The sequence below is a fragment of the Falco naumanni genome (genome assembly GCF_017639655.2).
Source record: "Falco naumanni isolate bFalNau1 chromosome 3 unlocalized genomic scaffold, bFalNau1.pat SUPER_3_unloc_1, whole genome shotgun sequence".
In the NCBI taxonomy this organism is placed as follows: domain Eukaryota; kingdom Metazoa; phylum Chordata; class Aves; order Falconiformes; family Falconidae; genus Falco; species Falco naumanni.
The window spans coordinates 17,521-25,578 of record NW_024427318.1 but is presented as its reverse complement, the minus strand read 5'-3'; the positions used below and the strand labels follow the sequence as shown (position 1 = coordinate 25,578).

General features: G+C 47.9%; 2 long non-coding RNA genes across 2 annotated transcripts; both read right to left on the bottom strand.

Annotated features, from left to right (window-relative positions):
- Positions 1-360: 360 nt before the first annotated feature.
- Positions 361-2,436, bottom strand: LOC121081757. The gene is made up of 3 exons (XR_005825799.1): positions 2,372-2,436; positions 1,379-1,527; positions 361-391 (listed from the first exon to the last, which is right to left on the bottom strand). It is a non-coding gene; the product is annotated as an uncharacterized LOC121081757 (long non-coding RNA).
- A 1,557-nt stretch (positions 2,437-3,993) lies between these two features.
- Positions 3,994-7,230, bottom strand: LOC121081755. The gene is made up of 3 exons (XR_005825798.1): positions 7,077-7,230; positions 4,698-4,765; positions 3,994-4,604 (listed from the first exon to the last, which is right to left on the bottom strand). It is a non-coding gene; the product is annotated as an uncharacterized LOC121081755 (long non-coding RNA).
- Between the last annotated feature and the right edge of the window lie 828 nt (positions 7,231-8,058).

The window sequence follows — 8,058 nt, the reverse complement described above, 5'->3', positions numbered from 1 at the left end:
CCAGACAGGGGTTAAGACCACCCTCGGAGACAGAAAGAGCACGCGCCACGAAGTACACGCCTGTTCCAAGGATCCATTTACATAAACCGACCCTTTCTTAGGAATAGCTAGGAATATGTATTACTTTAGGAAATATAAACCAAAAATAAACTTTGTACAGCGCGCGTCTTGGTGGAGCGGAGACTCCCGGCGCACCCAGCGCTGTTTGCTTGCCTCTATTTGCTTAATAAATTGCAAACTTGGATCGTAATCCTATTTTGGGACTAAGTTATTTATCACAACGACAGAAACACAGTTCCCATTTAAGTGATTAAAAGCTGATAGAAACCGTTTATCAAGAAACCAGTTTTACAGTACCGTGTTCTTTTCACTCCCGGTTGTTGCTGCAGGTCTAGAAAACAGAAATACCTTTCAGTACTGAAATGCTTACATTGATTACCAATAACACTACAGTTGCTTTGAAAACTTCACTGCAGAAATGAATTAAACTAAAATCTAGTATAACAACTTCCTTAGAGGTAGTTGAAGGCTGAAACAGTTACTGTCTACCATTATGTCTATTGGAAGGCTATTTTTTCCGCAAGATATTAAGCAAGTAGTTGCAATAACTGTTCTCTCAGCTTCACACAAAGTGACAGAAATCTTACAGCTACAGACATGTAGCTATGCGGTTACGTGCATTCCCTGTTTAATACCAGGGGTTTAGTTAGCTCTCTTCAGTACTGAGAATCCTTCTCCTACAGCTCAAAGAACTGTAATTTTGGATTCTCTGGTGTCCTGCGTCTGGCTGGGATGCAGTTTATTTTCTTCACAGCAGCCCACGCAGCGCTGTGTGTTAGATTTCTGACCAAAACAGTGTTGATAACGCACCAGATTTTTAGCTAGTGCTGAACAGTGTCAACAACTTCTCCTTCTCACTTTGCCACAACCCACACAGGTCAGTTCAGGGTGGGCAAGAAGTCAGGAGGGTACACAGCTGCAAGAGAAAAGGTGGAGCGGGGAGCAGGGCAAAAAATCCTGAGATACCTGCAGTGAAAGAGGAATTTTGCTTTTCTGTAAGTCTCTCCTCGCCCTTTTTAAACACACGTAATGTAATACTTCTATGCCTGTGCACACACTCATGTAATTAATCAGAATTTGTGCACGCGACCTCATTGCTGACTTGGCCAGCATGTTCAAGGCACTCTGAACAAAAAAGAAGTGTTTGTCAACACAAAGCGCATCAGGTAGTGTGGTCACACGAAAGACTAAGAATCTTCATATGCATCAGATTTGCCAGAAAACCCAAAAGACAACAAAACCCCAAACTTGCCTCCAGCTCTCAGGTCAATTTTGATCAGGAAGTTTTATTTTCAGCGTTCCTTATATGCATGCATACCTTCATCCCGAGACGTTTCACTGGACGTGCTATCGTCCGGTACTTGACCATGATTGCCACTGGAAGAGCTCATCTGCTGATGAGCCTTCTGCTTTGAAGGCTGTCTTCTTTTACTTTCCTTTGCACCTTTGGCATTCAGGGCAATTTTACTGCATTACACAGAAAGAAAGAAAAAAATCACCGAGTGAGTAGGTTTGCAAAAAGTATTTCTGTGAAACAGACATACTTAAGATGATGTCCAGAAACAACCGAGACGACAAATATCTATGATAAAACCACAGACTTGACTGCAAAGATCATGGAAGATACCCAAGTGCTTAAAAAACCTGCCCCTAGGAGTAGTGAGGGGGAGACATGGAATCTGAGCTAGATCCAGGTTAAGCTGGACTATATCCAAATAGCCACGGTACAGAAAGCATCTAGAGCAGAGATTCCTTTGAAGGACAGACGGGAAAAAACTCCTGCTTAGGTTTACATAAAAATACGTGTGCCTTCTTTAGACTTTTGAGACTGCTTTGGTAATATCATCTTCTCCCGACAAAGGGCATATTAACTTAATGAAAACACCAACCGCACGGAGATCGCTAAAATCACCTAGAAAAGGGAGTAGTAGCAAACCCCAAGTTCCTACTCTTCTTTTTCTACATTCCTACATTTCCTACAAAAGTAACTGCTTTTTCCAGTCTGCTTTTCTTTCTGGTTTTGAAGAGGCATTTTGCCTCAGTAGTAACATGTAAATCACAGGAATCTGGGTGGGGTTTGTTTTCTTTTTTTTCCCCCCTTTTCTTTTTTTAGAGCAGGCAATAAAATTGAACCTCCATCGTGAGCTTCGTGTTCTCTAAAGAGAAATTTTCTTCACTTTTTGAGAAGCGGTGGACTACTCACTATGGCTTTCACCACTGGGGAAACGACTTCAACTACTACAGTATTAGAAAACCTAAGACACTTACACAGCACTACAAATAAGAATTAGAGATTATTTCCTTAGCTTACCCTTTCATTGGCATTTTAATCAATTTTGAGCTCTCCCCAGATGAAAAACTCTTTTTGGTTTTTTCTGCTACGGTGTTTTCATTCTCCATTTTCAAACAGTCGTTCTTCCTTAGAGTAATCTTTTGCTTCATTTGCCAATTAGTGATGTTGCCTGGTGGTGTATTTAATTTATCCAGACATTCCTGTTTTGCCACCGCCTGTGCTCTTGAACATCTTTGTGTGCTTTTTTCTTCTCAACCTATAAAAACAAAGTTAAGCTTCGTGTATTTCTTAGTATTTCTAGAAGACAGAAACACCACATCCAAGATGGATTAATTCAGGGTTTACCTTTGAAATAATATAAAGTGAAATCTTTTTTTTAATCCATAGAGAAGCATTTTCACAAAATTACACTACAAAGTGTATTATGTCATTGACAGTTCTTCAAATTCACTCATCATGAAAGATGTAACGAAAATACAGCCCTTAGAAAGAAAACAATAGTGTATCTTAAAACAGGAATAACAAAAAGGTGAAAGCATTGCAGATGGACAGTTAGAAGGACTGCACAACGTTAGTTGTAACACCACCAGAAAAAAAAAAAAAACAAAACAAGCGGAACTGTGCTGGGCTACTGCTCCCTGAACAAGGGGAGGAAAGAAAAAAAAGATCCCAAACCCACAAACACAAATGGTTTCACAGGAAAGAGGAATTTTCACGAAAGACAATGAAGACACACCATGCAGATATCACAGCACATGAATTAATAGTCAAGACCCTGTTCAGAAGCTATTTTCATTCTTTGATTCAGAATCAGAACCGACAGAATTGTATGGATTTCTTTTTATGGCAATGAAGTGGTAACTACTTGCTCTGGAACCGAGTGCCACCTGCTGTTAAACTGGAACAACAATGCATTCCGTTTTCCAAAAATGGGGAAAAAGACAACTCTCCACTGCCCTCTTTATTCACCAGTCACCTATTTCCATTAGAACAAACCCCAATTTGTAGGAAGCATCTTCCCTTCGTGACGAATAGCTCAAGGGAACAGGAAATACTCTGCCTGGCTCCAGAAGGCTGCGGGTCTCCCTAGGCTCTTTTACACACGCTCCATCGCTGCTATCGCTTCAGCAGCGGTTTTACCTCCCACAGAGACTTCCTTAAAAACATGTTCTGACTTTCCTGAACAGCGGATTGTATCTCACAGTTTCGTTGATTTGCACAGCAGAATCCTGCAGTTTCCGTTGAAGCTAACAAAGACCGTGTGCTTTCAAAACCGAGCACATCCAGCGCCTCCATCCTAACTCTGAATTAGAGCTATTGCCTAAACAACTACATGCTGCACACGCTGCCCGTGCCAGCCCTGGCTAGCCCAGCCCTGTTTTACCCATTCATCCAGGCACTTGCATCAGTGCCTCTGACTTGGTCAATTTACACATGAGAAACCAGGCCTTTCTGACCAACACCCATGCACTGGTTATTTTTAAATTAATGACGCATTACTAACAGTCAAAATCACATGCGCCGCAGATTTTCCCTCAATTTCTTCACAGCATCACCTGTCAAATACATGACTGCTGCTTTCTTTACCTGCAGACAGCTTGGCACAACACGTACAATATTGTACAACATACAGCTCCATCTGGCAGTGAGACCAGAATGGCCTTCCTACAGTGCAGGCGGGCTGCATATCTCCAGTAGCACCCACAGCCCCAGCCTGCACTGCTTTAGAGACAGCAAAGATCCGCGCTGATGAGAAACGCTCTCATGCACATGGCATTTCACCTTGTCCACGGATTTGAAACACGGGCTGCTTCGCAAAATCTAATTTTATGGTTTCGTTCCAAGGCAAAACAGACTGTCCAACAACTTCTGACTTACACTAAAAACCATAAATATCCACCTTCCATATGAACGGATACATGCCAGGATATGTACTGCTGATGAATTTTTTCGCATGTTGCTGGGGAGCAATACCTGCACGGGTTCATCTTTTTGTCCATCTCTACTGGGATTCCTCCTAGCTGGGTACGTTGCATCTCAGCGTTGTATGGAGGGGATTACCTCCAAGCAGCGGGACAGATCACCAGCCACCCCCGTCGCTCCTAAACTGCCTCTGCTGAGCATCTCGGTGCCTCCCACAGTGGTGGCTTGCTCAGGAAGAGGTGGCCGAACTCAACATCACACCCCTTCTGGGGAGATTTAAGCCCCAAAGAGCTCAGAACTGGCTGAAGCCAGCACAAAAGCCTATCTTCTCGAGAGAGAGACTTGCAATGTCCTTACACCCTCCCTGTCCTTCCCGTCTACATCAGAAACCAAAGAGGGGAAGCGGTGCATGCAGATACACAGAGAACACTGAATGGGACACACTGGCTCCTCTTCTAACTCCTTTATTGTCTCAAAGGTGTTTTCATTCTCTTTGAGGAAAAAGAGAGAAATATGTATAGTCCCCAGGTTTATCCCTGGTAAGCACTTTCACATGTTCATTTAGTAAAGCAGATTAGATTGATTCCTCAGAGGCTGGTTTGTTGGGTTTTTTTGGGGGGTGGGGGGGTGGGGAGGAGGGGACTATAATGAACTCATTCCGTTTTTAAATCAGGCTTAGGAGCCATGACTCACTGGCTACGAATACATGTACACACATGCGTGTACAGGACAGCACAGAATACTCTATTTACCCATATGGGTCTGAAAAGACATTTTTTTTTTCCTATCAGTTTTTGTTCTGTGCATCGTTTACAGCTGGACTGCACGGCCAAGATGGTTTTCTTAATTCTGTGAAAACACTTGCATCTATTGATGCCTGCACCTCCAAACATAGTGATATGGTCATACAGCCAAATTTGCAAAGCGGATTACTGTTCTTACACCATTCTGGGCATGGCAGACATACCCATCGAAACACCCCTAACGGCCTAATGTTCATGCCTATTTACACATTTATTTCTGCTATTTTATCGTCTGTAAGGAACAAGTGCTCCTTTCCTCCACCTGTCTCAGAAGAAACCTGAATACTTAAGGAATTAAAACAGGTAAGTCGGCCAAAGGAAAATTTAAACATACTTACTTGAACAATGCCAAGGTGTTATTACTAAAACGCAGGCACTTTGACAGCAGGTAGCTTACCAGTGCTGTGCAAAGTGACACAGAAAAGCCTCAAGAAAAATCCAGTAGAGTTTGGGTCAATCCACTAAATCCCAGCACAATGGTTCAAGGGTAAAGGGCACTTCAAAACAGAATGTGTCCTGAATCATGTTAGCAAGAAGCCAGAGAACATATCCTGCTGGGAAGATCATTAATGATTAGGAAAACTCGACGCGGCTACTATAAATTTGTCCCAGGTTAGAAAAGGCCAAGAACCTTTCAAAGGACGCTACAAAAAAATAACACTTAAGACAAAAGGCAAGTGGAGTAGCAAATGGAATTAAAAGGAGTCCTAGAAAGTAGAGTCTTTCCGTAATAAGCAAGCAAGGCTAATAACAATCTAGGGCATAGAAAAGATTAGTTCAGCAGCAGGATGCACAGCAGATAGGAGAACAAATTAGCTCTTGTCTTACCAAAAGGTAAAGGGGGGGGGGGGGAATCAGTACTTAGTGTTTCTCTTTATTTTTCCTGCATCTAATTTTTAACTGTTAAGAGAAATAACGCAAGAGCTTTATTTTTGCTAATGCCAGGCAACCGGAGTCTGGAATTTAAATTAATCCTTTACACACTGCCATTTGGGGATCATTTCTACCAGATCCAACAAGGATACAAGGGATAGGACAAGAGGAAACGGCCTCAAGTTGCCCCAGGGGAGGTTTAGAGTGGACATTAGGAAAAAATTCTTCACTGAAAGGGTTGTCAAGGACTGGAACCAGCTGCCTAGGGAAGTTTCAGGGTGGCCTCACCATCCCCGGAGCAATTTCAAAGACGTGTACACGTGGTGCTCAGGGACACAGTTTAGTGGTGGGCTTGGCAGTGTTGGGTTAATGGTTGGACTCAATGATCTTAAAGGACTTTTCCAACCTAAATGATTCTATGATTCTATGCTGTTCAAAACGACCTACAGTCTTCCTTCAAAAAAGAGGGGGTGTGCTGCTGTTTCAATTGTACTGGTTCTCAGGCAATCCAGCCTCGTAGCACTCTTTAGTTTAGTTTAGTTAAAGTTTACAAGCACCAAGATATCCCCCCGTGACAGCATTTTAGCTAGTTTGATATTAAGATAGACGTTTTTCTTGACGTGATTAGCAGCGTATCTCAAGCTATGTTTGAACATATTCTTAGGTGAATATGTTCACCTAAGACCAGACGGGGGGCGAGCCCCGGGAAGGGCCGCTGTCGCACCGGGACGTCGCGCAGCCCCTCTGAGCGCCGAGCCCGGCCGGGGCCGGCAGCGACCATCTCCTCGGGACCTGATGCTGCCGTCGAACGGCCGGATCCCATCGCCCGCCGCGCAACGGATCGAGCACCCGCACGGCCGAGGGACCAGCTACGCGTCTCTGCGGGGACGGGAGCTGGGGGGCAAACCCACAAAGCTGGCACAGCCCTTTGCAACAGGAAAATACTTTACAGCCCTGGAAAAACCGTTTACGATGGCCTTTAGTCACACTTAATCCTCACTGGGTCTTACGAGCCTCGTCCCCATTTAAAGGCACAGCGGTCTTTACTTTCACTCAAGTGTTCATGCACAGTTCAAGTCATTTCTGTTTGGTCTCATTAACCAATTGGTTCTCCTTGAGCTTACCTTGTGCCCCAGCTTGACCCACGGCGTCTGTTCCCTCTCCCGAGGCCGTGTGCTGCCAAGCGCCTGCGACACGCGCTGTCCTCCGGACCCTCTCCTGTGCTTCGCTGCAGACCCTCACATCTTTTCTCTACGCTGCCACTTAAGGCGCAGAGCTGCCTTCTCCTGACCACCGATGTGCAAGCCGTCGGTCCACAGCGCCTCCCGGGGCGCCGGGGGCTGCCTGCGGCGCGGCGCGGGGCCGGGGGCGGCTCTGCGGGGGCTGCCTGCGGCTGAGGCGGAGCCGCGAGTGCGGAGCCGCGGCGCAGCCCCCGGGCTCGCCCCCTGCGGAGGGCTGCCCGCTCCCTTCCCTGCGCGCTCCCCGGCGCTCGCCGCCTCGCTCCGGCCGGCAAACCCCGGAAAAGGGGTCCGGTCTCCGGCTGGCAAACGCCTGCCCCGAGCCGGGCACGGCCAGCGCCGCCGTCGCAGGAGCGTGCCGGGGCGAGGGGCGGCGGCGAAACGTCTCGAACCTCGGCAGCGACAGCCCCGACCGCGCGGAGACCCGGCAGCGAGCCCGGGCCCCCCCGCGGGAGGCGGCTCCGGCTGACCGGCACCTTCACGCCGCACTCGCGGCCTCTGCCGCGGCCGTTCCCGTCCTCCGCAACCGCTCGGGGGGCGCCCGTCACCCGCAGCTCCCCCGGCTCGCCCGCGCCGCTCCCGCAGCCGCCCCCGGGCAGGGCGGGGGGGGACGGCGGAGCCCTCCCCGGCTGCCGTGCGGGGTCTGCGGCCCGGGCACAGCGGCCCCGCCGGCGCACCCCGCACCGAGCGCACCGCGGCGCGGGGGGGCGGGGGCCGGCGACCGCGTTCCAGCCGCCGGCTGTCCCCGAGGGAGGGGCGGGCGGGGTCGCTCCGGCCCGCGGCACCGCCCCCCGAGCCGCCCCCTCTCGCAGCCCGGGCTGCTGCCGAGCTCCTCTGCTGAAAGCCCGAGCGAGATCGCTGCCCCCCG